Raw genomic sequence first — 16,782 nt, forward strand, 5'->3', positions numbered from 1 at the left:
TTCCAAGTCACCGTCCTAAGCTATTCTGTAAACTGCAGTACCACGAGTAGAATTTCCCCAGGTGGTCAAAGTGATACAGGGATAGGCAGCCTTTCAGTTCATATGCATGTAGATCTGTTCATGCAGTCTAATGAATGCTTGTAGGTGTGTGTGTGTTGGGGAGGGGGTCATCTTTTGACATGCTCTTCTTTCCTCTCCTCCATGCATGTTCACTCATTGAATTGTTTGTCTGCAGAGAGCTATGAGCTTTCCTTCCTGAAAAGTAACATCACAACAATCCTTGAAAGTTACTGGCTTGCAGTTCGTAGTTTTTCCATTGAAGCGAGCTATGATTAGACAAAATTCCGCCCCCCTCCCCAAATTAAAAATAAAAACAATGTATATTGCTTAATGAAAGGATGCTGGAGATAAACCACATATCAAGTAGCAAACCACTCCCCTTAGAATGCCACACATTCTGAAGTGCTTTGTGGTGTTTTTTCCCTTCTTCTTCCAGGGCCCAGAAGACAAATATAGAAACAAGGGGAACTGTTGATGCCCTTTACAACGTTATCATCAATGACCTTGGTAGAAGGTGTATATAAAGTCCAGAGCAAGCACAAACCCCTTACTTGGTCCTTTACTTTCCAGGGTAGGTACCAATCTCTCTTCTAAATATATATATATTTGTAGTCCAGAGTGCTGTAACCTTTTCTCAGTATTGTATTTTATGCTGCTAAGATGCTGCTAAGTTGTAAAGGTTTTAGTTCTGATAGCCATGTTTAAGTAGCTCTGTGATGCTGGCTGGCTCTTTCTGCTGAGACCCACAAAGCCAAACGCTCCATCAGCTGGAAAGAGCCCTATTCCTTTTGAAAGGAGATTCCTGTCCTTGGTATGCTGAGGATGGATGGATCATTTATTATATGCAAGGCATGTTTTCTATCTTTCCAAATACCTTAGGGAGCTTTTCAGTTATACAACTTAAATGCTCCAGTGGATCAGCTAGCTAAAACATACTTAGATGAAAACGAGGCTGGAGCACCTTAGAAAATGCACAGCCTAAGCCAGTTTTCAGTGATATTGCAGACAAGAAAACACTGGTTGGGATTGTGGACGGCAAAAACAAACAAACAATGTTTTTTTGCTTTGGCTTTCAGTGGGGAAATCATTCCTTTTAACTTCCTATTGTGTTTCACTCCCCACCCCCTCCAGAGGCTTTATTTCTTTCAGAGATTATAGGCTGCCCCATGAATTTCAATCCTCCCCCTTTCAGTCCTGAGTTTTCATACCCACGCCAGTTTAGTCCAGGAAGTATGCCCTAGTTAAACTTTGTATGACCATCACATCATTCATACTGGGCATGCAATGCATTATACCCTGGGAATCTGTGAAACTTGACTAATACTGAAGAGCCTCAATGAATGGAAAGGCTTATGAGTGAACTCAGTTCCAGGTGGTTCAGTCTGCAATCCTTTACCTAAGAATGAACCCTACTGAACTCACTGGGACTTACTTCAGAGTAGACTCATTTAAGAATGCGGTGTCAGTCTCTGATGCATGAACACATACAGATCTGAGACAGTGAAGACATGAGAAAGAAACCCTGCAGAGTGTTCTTATATTTGGTAATGAGATTGCAAGCTTGGGTCAATTGCTATTGATGTAGTCTAAAGTTAATGAGGCCTCTGCTACATAGAGGTTAGGTGAGCTTTCTGCCTTCTAGTTTTTCACAAGGCTGTCTTGTTGTAACATCATGCATTTACTGTTAGAGCATTTGTCTAAAGTTAAGGAGGAATGACAGCAGCATGTACACTTCAAAACAGAAAAAAAACTTGCAATTGAACCAGAATATTTTGCTCAGTTGTTTCAGTAATAAAGTAGCATTTGCAGCGCCCAAATACAGTACCCGTTGAGAAAAACCCAGTGCCAATTTAATGTTTCCCAATGCAACCCTTCTCCCAATTGGTACTTGATTTTGGAGATGAAAATACCAGTATATCACAGCAGCAGAACCTGCTGCAGCAAGATCCGAAGGGACAATTTTAATACAAAATTCACTTTGGTGCAGGATGAGAATAATGCGCAAAAATGAATGAGAGCCGAATGGCGATTTCATTTCCCTTTAAACGAAACTTCTCATTTAAAGATGGCTATGATTTCAGGCACAGGGAGAGTGATGTTTCAGCACTTCCATTATAAACCTGCAAATGGTTTTCATTCTAGCTGGTCTCTGCTGGCCTACATAGATGAGAAACACAAGTATTGCATGACTACAGACTGTTCTGTCTTGTATCTTGTGTTAACTGAAGGTAAAAGTTAGATATCTTTCCCCAGATTGCTCTTTTGTCCTTCTGCCTGTACACTATGTCACTAAATACAGAAGGCTCATTATCCAAGCGTTAAATATATTATTATTTAGAAAGCCAAACACACAAGGATCTTCCCTCTGCCCATGACTACCACAAGTATTATGGGATGAATAAGATAAAAGGACCTGTTTAAGGTGACAATCCTGTGCATACTTACCCCACTGAACACAACAAGACATTGCTCAAAGTAAGCATCCTTAGGATTGTACCTAAACTTAATGCCATTAATCTGCTACTCTTTAAGGGCTGCATGTTTGAGAAATGTCTTAGTTTCTGCATGCAGAGAAAATCTACCAGATATGGCACTGGATGGGAGACAGACATAGGGTTTGCTCAACTTGGCCTGCTCTACTGTTTTTTAAAAAGTGAACTCCTTTATTCACACACAGAGATTCCTCATCAAGCAGTCTATGTATTGCTGAGTCATGAGAGCAACTGATGATCTCTTAAAGAACATTGTGTTCATGGCTTATATTGCCAGCTCTACCTGTGTCCTTCGAAAGCCAGCACCAGTCTAGAATAGACAAATACTAGGCAAAATGAACTGATGATCTGACTTAGAATAAGGTAGAGACGAATTTTCGGAGCGCAAGCTAAAATGATAGGCCATTTGTTTTGTCTATGTTTATTGAATTGTCTTTTGGATATGTTGTGAGTTGTCTTGAATATAAATAAATTAAAGCTTTCAGTGAAGATTAATTACAATAAGTAAATACAATAAATATGCATAGGAGTGCAGCAAAAAAGAGAGAAAGGAATAGAAATATTTTGAAGAAATAAATTAAAATTCCTTCACCAGTGAATGGTCACAGAGAGTTTCCCTGCATTCATGGCTAAGGAAAGGGCCTTCAGACCTGAGTCTTTGTATCTTGACACCCACCCACCCACTCACTCTTTATTTCTTGCAAATCTTAATCAGATCCAAGAAACGACCTGTTCTCCAGGTTAGATTTCAGCCCTGAAGTCACAAATTTCCACTCATTCATCTCAGAGTTGGACAGCATTTGCAGCTTGGCAGAGCCCTGCTGCCACCTTCTGGCTTCCATGTGCCAGGCTCCCACAGCCAATGGGAGATGTTGCTGCCTCTCCCGTCAGCTGAGGAAATTAAAACTGGCCTGCCTGCCAATTGGCCAATTACAGGTGGGCCTGTAGGTGGTGCTTCGTGGGGGGGGGGGAGCTGACTGGGACACCAGAGGAAGCCTTTACTCTGGTCTGCTCCCTGGCAATTTAAAGTGGTCCACCTCCTTGCCTGGCACTGCTGTTGCCTTTCAGATTTCCCTCCCTCCCTTGTCCCTTGGTTTCTTTCTTTGTACTGGTATTTGATTGACCTTGCTATGGATTGCTTCAGTCTCTGTATTTGCGGCCAGAGAGGAATTTCACCCTCAGGCTAATTGGGCCTGTATGGTTTGTTTGCCTTCCTCATAGCAATCATCACAACTTTGGTGGTTATGGCATTGGGTTTGATCCTTAGTCTTGGGAAAGACCCTTCCATGGCAGTGAGGTATTCCATTAAATGAATCCTAAGGGAGGAGGTTCTGTCTATACACCCAGGCGGCAGTTAAGGGCCATAGCACTCTCTAGCATGGCAAAACTGTCAGATGGTATCCATTTGATGTATGTCATAGGTCATCCTTTAGCAGGCTTGGCCCACTCCCCCGGTAACTGACCAGCACGCAGGCTGGATAATAGCAGAGATGCTCAATGCCATGCCAGACTTGCATCCATACTGAATAAAGTTGTGGTCTAATTTGAACCCATGATGCTTCTCTGAGTCTTTGCTTTAATTGTTGCAGTGGATAAGAGGGTGGTGAGCCGCATTGCCTGGGCACACAATAAACCAACTCCGAACATGTGTGGGATTAATTTTCCGTAAACCTGTACAACTACAATTTATCTCTCTAACACATTGCAGGTTTTAGCTGTACAGAACAGAGTGACAAGACACACATTTAAAAAATAAATGCATGCATAGTTCAGCTTTCCCTGGAAACAGCTGCCATGTGGAAGTGCTATATATCGCTCTGCTTTGGATATAGATAGATATAGTAATTTTGTTTTTGTTACAGGCTAGGTTGCTTTGTTTTTCTTTTGGGGAGTACAACTTTCAGCTTCCTTGCCAAGATGATGGACATGTCGGAATTCGGGGAAGCTGCTCCCTTCCTCCGGAAAAGTGACAAGGAATTGATGGTGTTGCAGACTGTGGCTTTTGAAGGTAAGGTGTTAGTTGTTGATTCTGCCATCGACCAGGAAGGATGAATGGTGCATACTTCCATAGCTTATGGTTAGAAGTTCTATCTTAAAGGGCCAATGTCTTTACAGCAGTCTGTTTAGACTGGTGCCCCTTATACTTCAGCACTTTTTTTAAAAAAATGTGCATTTATTCTGCTGATCTGACCAACTGCATGTTCCATATGTAGCTTAATTCTTGAACTGCACTGCAATTTGAATATATAATAGGTAGCCTTTCCATTTTACTTGACAAGACCCCCTTTTCCCATTGATGTTGTGATTATTCTGATGTCAAGATCTTGCAAGAAAGGTTGCAGAACTTTGATGTTCATCATCTCAAAGTATAAAGTAACATTGCCTGGAAATAGCACAGCAGCTCTTAGCCAGCTCGGAGAACATGTATTGTTCTTAATGGTATTTTAAGAAGGCAAGTACGTCTATTGCGTGTGGGTGACATATGGCCTGCCTGGTTTCAGTGTGTGCTTTTAGACATCAAAGCAAAGAACACACAGCTTCCCATTGTTCCATAAGCATCAAGTAGCTGGAACCAGAAATTTTTTGAAAGCATCATAGTTCAGAGCGTGATGCCATGCCTTTAGGGTGATAAGAAGTGGCTGAGGTCATTTGCAGCTCTTATGACTTGCACTGCATACTGTAAGATCAACAGTATAAGTGCATCCATGAAGTATACTCTACCCTGTGGTATGATAGATTTGGCACTGGTACATTGTGATGATGTGCAAATGTGTCAATTATTGCATCTCTGATTCTTGAGTTTTCAGCTTGAGTTTGTTGGCTCCTTTGATTTGAGCAATTCATAAAAGTGAATGCTCCAAAAGTGTTTCAAGTAAAAAGTAAGCTTGTGTAAGAGGGTGGAGCAATGGGGAGTGGAACATACTTGTAAATTACTCAAAATCCAAACAATCAAATTGTAACCTGTGAATTGCACACTTCCTTGCATTTTGCTGAGGTTAACCAAAAGCACATTTGGGTGGGTTTTTTTTTTTTTTTGTAGTTAGTGCAGAAATGATGCCAGAGCATTTGCTGCACGAAGTAGGCACAGGTTTTTCATCTTCTGTCTGGAAGGACCAATGCAAGTGGAATATAGGGGTCAGGAAAATGAACTATGAGCTGGAACATCTCTAGTTAAAATATCACTTGAACTGCTAACACAAATGATGGTCCTGTGCAGGCATAGGCAAACTCGGCTCTCCAGATGTTTTGGGACTGCAACTCCCATCATCCTTGACCACTGGTCCTGTTAGCTAGGGATCATGGGAGTTGTAGTCCCAAAACATTTGGAGGGCCGAGTTTGCCTTTGCCTGCTCTTGTTCAAGGCCACTGCCCGCTTCAATACCTTCCCCATCCGAAGGAGGGGCTGTTTTAAGGATTACTTGAGTTTGTGAATGTGCTCTGAGCACATACAAAAACAACACAATTCTATTCTATTAATTAATATTATATTATATTAATTCTATTATATACAATTCATAATTTATTTTGCAATCTTGATTATCGAATATTTTTGCATAACAGTGAAGGACTCATTTTTCTTTGCCAGGGAAGAAGAAATGCTGGATTCCAGATGAGAAGAAAGCTTATATTGAAGCTGAGATAAGAGAGACTGGCGGTGGCAAAGTCACTGTTGAGACTGTGGACGGGAAGGTAAAGAACCCCCCCCTCCCCCGTTTGATTAGTCACAAGAATAAAACATTCTAGACATAATGAGGACAGAGAAACAGTTTTTGCTGCATACAAACTTAGGCCAGAATCAATTAAACAGAAAGAAGCAACAATCCAAGGAAGGGACGGATGATCACACATGAGAGAACCGCAGAGAGGACTGGAGATTTCCTTGCAGCTTCGCCACATACGATCTCACTGTGCTTCTAAAACCAAGGGCCAAAATGCGTGTTAAGTTCAATGCGTATATATATATACAGCTACACCTCCAGATTTTGTTTAATTCATTTTTGCTGTGTAAGGAGGAGGCTGATAGTTATCCAGACCTCAGCACAAGGGAAAGAGAAGCTTATCTCTCTTCCCCCAGCCATGTTCACAATGAAAATCCTCTTCCCCCCCCTCTCTCCCCTCCTCCCAGTATAGCTAGGAAGCTTAGGCAAAAAAGTTCACAATGGGATTTTTTTCCTCTAAGCCTCCTAGCTCTTTGTGTGTATGTTATCTTCATATATCCAGGAGCCTATAAGCAACTGCCTATAGGTGCGTATGGGCTTATGAGACTCGCAGTCTTGTGGGAGAGAGCGGACCCTAGAGATACATTTATTGGTACCTGCATCATGTGGGTAGTACACGAGGAGCCCCCTGCATTTATTTGAAAGCATTTTTGTTTAAGCTTCTATCCATGGCAGTTGGGGTGACTGAGAATATGTGGCACATATGGAAGCCACAAACATCTCCCTGTGATTCCTAGCTTGGAATCCTGGTGGCAGTCCTCAGAGAATACAGAATACATGAACAAGGCCTTAGTATATTTAATTTGTTTTTATATTGTATGCATCAACCCAAAGGATTAAGCAAGAAAGTCTTTTAAAATCACTGTTGACACAAACAAATGAATAAAACCTGAGAGAGGTTTAGTCATGAGTTTGCAACATTAACAACAACAACAACAACAACAACAACAACAACAACAACAACAACAACAACATTTATTTACATCCTAGTCACTCTGGGTGGCTCCCAACAGAATATTTTAAACAGGATAAAACATCAAACATTAAAAACGTCCCTAAACAGGGCTTCATGCAGATGTCTTCTAAAAGTCAGGTAGTTGTTTATTTCCTTGACATCTGCTGGGAGGGCGTTCCACAGGGCGGGCTCCACTTCTGAGAAGGCCCTCTGTCTGGTTCCTTGTAACCTCAGTTCTCACAGTGAGGGAACTGCCAGAAGGCCCTCAGAGCTGGACCTCAGTGTCCGGGCTGAATGATGGGGGTGGAAATGCTCATCAAATGCTTCAGTGCTATGACCTGTAGACTGAATTGGGACATAGGTTTTTTATTTATTAAATTTCTACACTACACCATGGTCCCGCTCACACATGGCACCAAGCCAAACCATGGATTAGCATGAGTGAGCAAACGTGTATGTTTCTGGGCTTTGACCATGACCTTTTCTCCAGGATCATGACATTTTCTCCTGGACATCTGGTCATGGCTTGTACTAAGCCATGGATTGACTTGGCATTACATGTGAATCAGGTCTGTGTAAATTAATTGACTTACCAATGCTAGGATGTCTCTAATATCAACAACTGTCCTTTGTGAATAATGAAAATTGTTAATAATATAATTGTTGTGGTCTGTACTTTCTGCATTTTTTTTTCTGACCTCACTGTTTATAATCACCCCTATCCCACCGCCACTTGTATATCTACCTACAACCCAGGATAACACTTAATGGACTTGATTAAATGGACCATCACCCACAACACTCTTTTGTCATAATAGATTTGTTACTCTTTATGATGCCATAAGGGTCTTCATTGTTTTTACTACCACGGTCTAATATTGCTGCCCCTCTGCAAGTAATTTATCTGCAAAGTAGAATGCTTAGTAACTGTTATGTCTTCGTTGGTTCCTGTTTTGTTTTAAAATCACAACAGCTTCAGGTTAATGCTTTGCTACATCCCTCATAGGCAAATTGGGATAGCATTTAGCTTATAACCAGATCTCAGTCTTTGACCACTTTCTCCATCTTGCTTTTTAAACTTCAGGTGGCCATCATCATTATTGCTTTCTTAAAACCATGTATTCTACTGCTTACAACAGTGGGTGGCAGTATCCAACAAACTGAAATGGATAAGAGATGCACTTTCTTTTTCCCCTTTTGATCACTCTCCCAAGAGACCAGATACTGTATTTAGGGTTGCACAGAAGCCTTCAAAGTTGAGTTTCCATTTGTGGGCAGCCTGTCCTTGAAAATACTATAATCCTTAAGCAATCTTTTAATTTTAAAAAAGTTTTGTCAGATCATTCTGTAGTACAGGAAGTTTGAAAAGGCCCGGCTGTGCTTACAGTGTTCCCTTTTCTTGCAGACAGTCACTCTGAAGGAAGATGATGTTCAACAGATGAACCCTCCCAAGTTTGACATGATCGAAGATATGGCTATGCTGACCCACCTCAACGAGGCATCTGTGCTGCATAATTTGAACAGACGCTACAGTAACTGGATGATCTATGTATGAGTCATTCATTGATTTTCATTTAAAACTGCACGTTTTGCATTGTGCAAGATAAGAATCAATACTGCCAGATGGACATTCTGACCTTTGACCCCTTTGTGGTTCCTGTTCTTGGCTTATTATGCAAGAGGGACCCTCCTCTGTATACTCTCTGCTCCCTTGAGTATTCACTTCTGTGATATTCCTTTGAAACTGAGTTTCTGGTGCATGCTGCTGGTCAGATGTTTCCAGAATAACCGTTGACAGGGAAGAACAGGCAGACAACCAAAATACCCTTGGGTTCATTTCCCTCCCCCAAAAGTAGGTTAGCTCTCTATACCCCTGTCAAGGGGTAAGGAGGTTATTGCTGTCAAGTATGTGGTTGAAATGAGTGGTAGAGTGTGTCATAAAATTGTAATTCCATATGAGCTCTCCGGCAACTCCTTGAACATGGATTATCTCTCATTCGAGCCTTTACAACTACTCAGATTGCATGTTATGGAATGGATGCTATTTTGGACCCCCCCCCCCAAATATATATATATATGAGGACCCTATTGGATCAGGCCAGTGGCCCATCAAGTCCAGCATTCTTTTCTCATAGTGGCCAAGCAGATGCTTATGGGGAACTTGGAAGCAGCAGGACACAACAGCATTCTCTCCTCCAGAAACTGGTGTCCAGAAAATTGCAGCAACTGGTATTCAAAACCATTACCTTTCTCATGTGGTTTTGCCTACTAGGAAGAAGACAGGCATGAGAGTGCCCCCATATGATTTCTTTAACATCCCTGTCTCATATGTTGTGGTGTCACCAGCAAAAAAAGGGGGGCATAGAAGGGGCAAAGTATATTTCTAGGTGGGAGAGTTGTTCTCTGAATTAAAAATAGCAGTATATGTTGAATACAGGAGACCAGCAATGATGGTCCAAGTGGGGGGGTGGGGATGACTGATCACCTTGTTTGGAGTGCTAACCCCCCCTGCCTCCCCTCTGGTGCTCCCCAGGTTTGTACTGCTCAGTACTAACATGTTACCTTGCCTCTAGCAAGGTAAAGTGGGGTTTTTTTAATCACCGTGAGTGAATTAAATTTTTGTCACTGTGTCTTATCAGATGCCGAGCAGTATAGCTATAGCACATTAAATGATCAAAGGTTGACTAGAGGGCCAATTTTTCATTTTTTAATGCCTGTCACATCCTTAATTCACCCATTTTATGACTGCGCCTGTGCCTTGGGCAGCTGATAGAGGTCAGAATGTTCCTAATTCTGTCTCCTGAAATACAGGTGGTGTGTCAAACAGCCGACAACTTGCCTCTGTGTATCCAATCTCTAAATATTCAGGGAGCAGCTCTCTTTCTAATATACAGTGGTGCCTCGACTTACAAATTTAATCCGTTCCGAAGGCACCTTCGTAGGTCGAAAAATTCGTAAGTCGAAAAGCGCCATTGGAAACGCGATTTCCCATAGGAAGGCATGGAAACGGAAAAATTCATAAGTCGAAAAAACCCTTTCTAAAACCACCGCGGTTTCTCGCGGATGTCAAGAAATTCGTAAGCGTGCAGCCATTTGCCCCATTCGTAAGTCGAAAAATTCGGTTGTCGAGTCATTCGTAAGTCGAGGTACCACTGTATTTGAATAACTGAGGGCATCCCTAGAATTTGGGTACACCAGACATCTGTTTACTTTGTTTCTGTGGCTGAGCCAGCCTTTACCTCTTGGTTTCACTCTGGTTGGACAATAGGTTTTCATGCTTTACACACCAGTAGAAGCAGAATAAAATATGCATATTAAGCAAATACACATACTGCACAATATTATCAAGATGCAGTTGTTTCCTTTTAAAGTGCAAAGTTTGGATAATTGCTGCGGAATCTGGGTGTTTATAGCATGGTGTGTTCCCAGTCCTGATTGAAACAGGAGTTGAACGCCTGTCTTAAAAAATATTGTTAGCCATGAAGACTGCTTACCTTTCTAAATGCCTTGTTCATAATTTTATTGTAGTAGATGAAGCGTTGGGTATTGGAAAATCATGTTCCAATGCATACTAGTTTACAGCGAAATTCATTGTTACTGGCCATGTTCCTCATTTCCAAGGTTAAACTAATTTCTAATTGAGTTGTAGTAATGAAATGAGGTTTTTTATTCGTGAGATTTTCTTAGTGGGCTTCAGGCTACACATCATCAAAGTCTGGGGATACTTCATATATACCACACCATTCTTCAGTAGAATTCCAGGTGGCATGACTATGATTCTCAGGTAGTTTTCCATCCCATTTAGTTTTAGAAAGGTTGCTGCATCAAGTGACGATGGACCATGGATGGGAGCCTGTTGCTCTTCAGATGTTGTTGGACTCCAACTCCCATCAACTCTAGTCAGCATAATCAATAGCTAGGAATGATGGGTGTTGTAGTCCAACAACATCTGGAGGGCCACATGTTCCCCATCTTTTTACCGTCATACAAGTCCCAATCAAGTAATGTTGCTTTCCCCAAAAAATGTTGTCAGCATTTATATTTACAGAGGTTTGCATTTTCAGGTGAATTGTTGGAGGCTGGGATTACGAGGAAATATTGAGCTTAAAGTTACAAAGTGTTGGCTGTGACCAACATATCCATTGCTCCAAAATGAAACAGACAACTTTGATACAAACCATTCTGCTATCGGTGGGATTCACTTTCATTTTGTGTGTTTAGTATTAATATATGAGTAAATTTCTTTCTCAGTTTCCATGCCAAGGCAGTCTGGTTCTGTTAAGCCATATTTTGTTAAAAACGATGACGACAAACCCTACAAATGAACTGGATTAGAACAACCACACTGTTGGCATTAGGACACAGTGCAAAAACCATCATGTTCTTTACCAAGGTTCTTAGTGATTTCTTCTGTTTTCCTTTCCAGACTTATTCGGGTCTCTTCTGTGTGACAATAAACCCTTACAAATGGCTTCCTGTCTACAAGACAGAAGTTGTTTCAGCTTACAAGGGCAAGAGACGTTCAGAGGCTCCTCCTCACATCTTCTCCATAGCTGATAATGCTTATAATGACATGCTGCGTAGTAAGTAGCATCATTTGCCCACATGGCCCTTATTTGTTTGTCCTACAACTAAATCTTGCTTTTAAATGTTTTCCAAATGCTGACAAGAGAAGCTTCTAGGAAGGGCATTTAGGCACTATATCATGAGCAAAGAGCCTGGAGATGGTAAGATCTGTGATCCTCAGTGCCACTCAGATTAGGAATAATATCTACTGAACTCCTGTCGGAACTGTATATCCTTGAAGTGACTTGTAGCCTAACAATGCCAGAAGGGCCACAGGTTCCCTGCTCCTGGTTTACAAGAAAGAAAGAGAAATTCTTGAGAGAATTTTTTTATTTCCCCCCAGTAATGCTTAGGCTTTAAAAGACGCTAAACCATCATTACACAGTCTTCACGTCTCTGAGCAGTGAGAAACTCCGGGGATGTGCAGCGCTGACTCTGAGTTAATTTATTTGGAAGAAGATCAATGAAAGGTTATGATAAGCATTTGAATTCATTTACAGGTGCAGATCTAGATTTAATATTCCAACAGAAAGCCAAATTCATTGTCATGTGTCAGGCCTCCAACTTCCCTGACACAGTTTGCTTACTGTGCTCCTAAAAACTCAGCTCTCTGTGCCTGTCTCCCAGAAACTAGAGTTTATCCCTTTTGTTCACTTCCCAGGCACACAGAGGCCTAGCTTACACCATCCTTAGCTGGATAGGGAAAGAACCCACCCACCTTCAGATGGCTTAAGGAAGGCCCATCTATCAGGAGCAATCAGTTAGTAGTCTTCCTTTAAAAGGTTTTGCAACTGTGTCTTAAAGGAGCTTCAGCAGTCATTCTTGCTGTCTAGTCTCTAACACTCTCTTGTCAAAACCTCCGATATTACAAAACGATGATCCAGGTCACCTCTCCTGTGTTCCTGTGCTCAAATGGACCACCTACAAACAAGAATTTCTCCATGGGCATCATTGTCAGGGGGTGAATCAGTAGCCACATAACTATTTCTGACAGAGATTGAAGCAAACCAAGGTTTGCCATTCACTTTACTATGTACACATTTCTGTTGCTCCTACTCCTGCCTGCTCCCTGTTCACACAGAGAAATAATCAGCCAGTAGGTCGGGGGACTTGCTTTTATTTTATTTTTTACAGTCCTGCTTCCCTTTGGCTGAAAGAGCCTTCTTTGAACAGGAACCACGAGGCAGAAACAGTGATCTCAATAACTGGAGCAGCTGTTTAAAAGAAGGAGCATGCGCCTAGCTCTCCTGTTGAAATCAATGTGTGCTAAAACTGCCTGGCTTTGGCTGCACTACAGCCAAATGTTAAAGGCCACTGACTCTAGCCTCCCTCAAGCACTGGAGCAATGATATAACATCATGCCACCAGAACTGGAGCACATTGCAAATTCATATCCGAGTAGCAGACATTCTTCCATCAGAGGGCAGTGGTGATGCATGCCTGATATCTGGAGCACTAATATTTGTGCAGCCATTGACATTCTGGAACATTACCAAGGAAGCTTGGGGTTTGTGCTCATCTGTTTTAAATGTGACGCTGCACAGAGCACAATAGGTATACTGCCATTGATAACATTAAAATAATATATCAAAGTATGAGGCATTTTCCTGTCTTGTGCGTTTTGTTGGAGCTGGCTGAGTTATAATAATGGTTGAAGCATAGAAAGCAAAGCAAAATCTATAATTATGCTTGGCGCAGTAATGTGTTTGGCTTTCTAGGTCCTTATAATTATAACATCTTTAAATGTGAGGTGCCTGCCCTTAAGAGGCATGCACTATTATTACAGAGCTAGTTTGTCTAGATCCCCTGAACTAAGAACTTTCACCTCACCCCTATCAAGTCAGTGCAATACCCCAGCTGTATGGGTCTTGTTTGCTACTCTTGTATGGAATGACCGTTCCAGGGTGGGGAGCCAAGTACTTCAAATTCCATTGACTATCATTTGCAAATAAAGCACATGCTTGTCCAATATAACATGAATTCCTCTAGGTTCTCTCATCTCTCAATTCATTGTAAAAAAAAAAAGATGGCTAAGCCGACATGTTATACAGCTGGTACTATCAGAAAATCTCTATGCCAGAGAAGGGGAACCTGTGGCCCTTTAGAAATTGGCCTGCAACTTTTATCAACCCCAGCCAGTGCAGTCAGTTGTCAAGGAATATGGGATTTGTAGTCTAGCAGCAGCTGGAGGGCCTCAGGTTCCCTGACCAGTTGGTTGCCAATGCTGATTTCCTTTTAATTCACAAAACATGCTCCTTCATTAGAAAGCAAACAGAAGTCCCATGTTCTTGAAATTGTTGCGGGGCAACCAAACCTTTTAAATGCAAAACTTGAAATTTCACTAGTTTCTTCCATGTAACATGAATAGAACAGGTTGAAGGGAAGCATCTAACACAACAGGTTTAGAAACCCTCTAATCTGAATGTCTTTGGCTGAATGTGTTTTCCATGTTACAGAGCCTTTGATATGCTAATTAACCCCAACCTGTCAAAAACCCATCCCTCCTTTGTTTCTCTTTGCTCTCTTCATTCCTACTTCCTTTGAAGAGCCCAATGAATTTCAACAGCACACCTTGCTCTTGGAATTTCTACCAAGAAACTGATCTGGTTAAATTGTCTTTTGTCTGCCTGTGATGGAGTCATGCAATGGATTTGGCAGCTACCTCCACAGCAGGGATATGACACTAAATAATGGAGAGAACCCAAAATGAATTGCTTTTGCAGGCCAATGCATTTTGCCAAAGCACTTAAAATATACTAAACAAGATATTTCCCATGTTGCGGGAAGTTTGCCTAAATGGGTTTCTTCTTGTTTATTTCTGTTTGTATAAGAAATTATTCAATGGTGACTATGTAACAAGTGCAATTACAGGTTCCTTTTTCCCTTCTGCACAGATCGAGAGAACCAGTCAATGCTGATCACGTAAGTGGATCTTTTTCTAGGGAGGTTATTTTTGCAATGCCAAAAAAGGAAAAATGCATCTCCGAAAAGAAGGGCAAAAGAGGACACAGATTCGCTTAACATTTCTATATGCTAATTATAGTATAGATACAAATCGAGAAATAATTGCTACAATATAAATAAAAATACAGTACAGTATATCCCACCACAGTGGGAAAGATTCTGACCAAGTGATCTATGTGCCTACTCAGTAACTATTTATAGTTACTTCAAGGCCCAGTTCTTCCTTCTTATCTTCAAATATGATCCGACACTCATTCACACAGAGGACTCCTTCAGAAGAGGACTGTTCTATGTAAAATAGGACACATAGCCACCCGATCTTTTCAGATGCCTCACGTCAGCAAAAGCAAACATCAGCAAAAGCAATTGGTTTCTAGTATGCTTACCAGAGCACACAAAACTGAATACATTTTATATCAAAGCACATATTCACCTTTGCTATTTTGTTTGCAAGGTTTTTCAGCATGGGCATTAAGAGAAGTAAATTTTGCCCTTGGGTTCTGGGTATAAAGTTAGTTATTGGGTCAAGAGTAAGTACTTAAAGAGGGAGCGCCTGGTAGGGGTGAGTGTGAGTAGAAAGGCAGTGTGGGCCTGGATGGCAAGGATTAACCAGGGCTCCCTAGCCACTGTGCTTAAATATTGCTGTTCCTGATTGGATTTACCTGAGGTGCCTTGAGTCTGTTTCTAAGAAAGGCAGCTCTGTTGGGTCACAACTCAGGTTCTGATACTCAGGTTTTAGTCAGTGTATATTTTGTTGGTACCTTTGTTCCAGAAGAAGAAGAGCTGTGTTGTATTAGACCCAAGACCTACTAAGTATGAGCCCAGTTTCCCACAGTGGCCAACCAGGTGGCTCTGAGAAAACTCACAAGGAGGGCATTCAGTAGCCCACTGTTGCCTCCACAAACTTCTATTCAGTGGTGTTTCACATGGCCATCAATAAGACTAAGGCTTGTATCTAATGTAATGCTAAATAACTTGTTCCCTTAGCACAAGGATTTGCCCTTGAATAATTCTATTTCCCCTCTTTTTGCCACCCTTGCCTGCCTCAAATCTGCTCCAGATTTAGGAGGTGAATGAAAGGGGGAGAAAGTTCCAAATGTAAATTATTGCACTGATAGAATGAGTTAGTGCCCTGATAGCCGCTGATAGAGCTATCCTTTCCATAGTCCTATCCTCTTGTGTGCCTACCGGTAGTTGCCACGGTTCTCAGCATCCCAACTTAGAGAACAAAATCAGACATATCACAGTGTATTGGGGTCAAATAAGGCCACGACTGGCCTCCTTTTATACTCAAGAAGCAGACCCAAGTGAAGCCTGCTGCCAGTTGGGTTCGCCCCCTGGCTGAGCACCCACCCCTTAGCCTGCTCACCATTGGCCAATTTGGCTGCAGGCATGGATTCAAACTTCCTGGCAGGCGAGGAGGCCTATTTGGCCTCCTGCCTGCTGGGAATCATCTATCACAACAAGCCTGTGTTGAATCAGCGCCAATGGACTTACCTGTAAACATTGATCGAAAGTGAATTTCTTAAAGGTGAGGTTGCTGGAGATGATTCATTCAAATGTAGCACAGTTTAGAGTTTGGGGAAAAAATGCAAATGTATAAGGCTGATTGAGTGAAAAGCTTGAGATTAATAATGTCATCTTCCTTCTGTTTTATAGTGGAGAATCTGGTGCCGGCAAGACTGTGAACACAAAACGTGTCATCCAGTATTTTGCCACAGTAGCAGCAATCGGTGAACCTGGAAAAAAGAATGTAAATATTCAAATGGCTGTTTTCTTCTTCTGCGCGAATAATATTTATTACCCAACAGGTGGAAGACATTCTGTTTCCAAGGCCCTGTAAGCACCAGTTAGCATGATTGTTAATTGGATGGGGATATGTGAGAAGAAGCTGTAATATTTCAAAGTGATTCTGGGGAAGCAGAGCTCGTGGGAGTTTGCCCAATGAGTCTGGCTGTTGTTTATCATCATATCATCATATTTTTGGGGGGGTTCTGAATGTGAAGAAAGGGGCAGAATGGAGAGT

The sequence above is a fragment of the Zootoca vivipara genome, chromosome 4 (genome assembly GCF_965207765.1).
Source record: "Zootoca vivipara chromosome 4, rZooViv2.hap1.1, whole genome shotgun sequence".
NCBI classification, from domain to species: domain Eukaryota; kingdom Metazoa; phylum Chordata; class Lepidosauria; order Squamata; family Lacertidae; genus Zootoca; species Zootoca vivipara.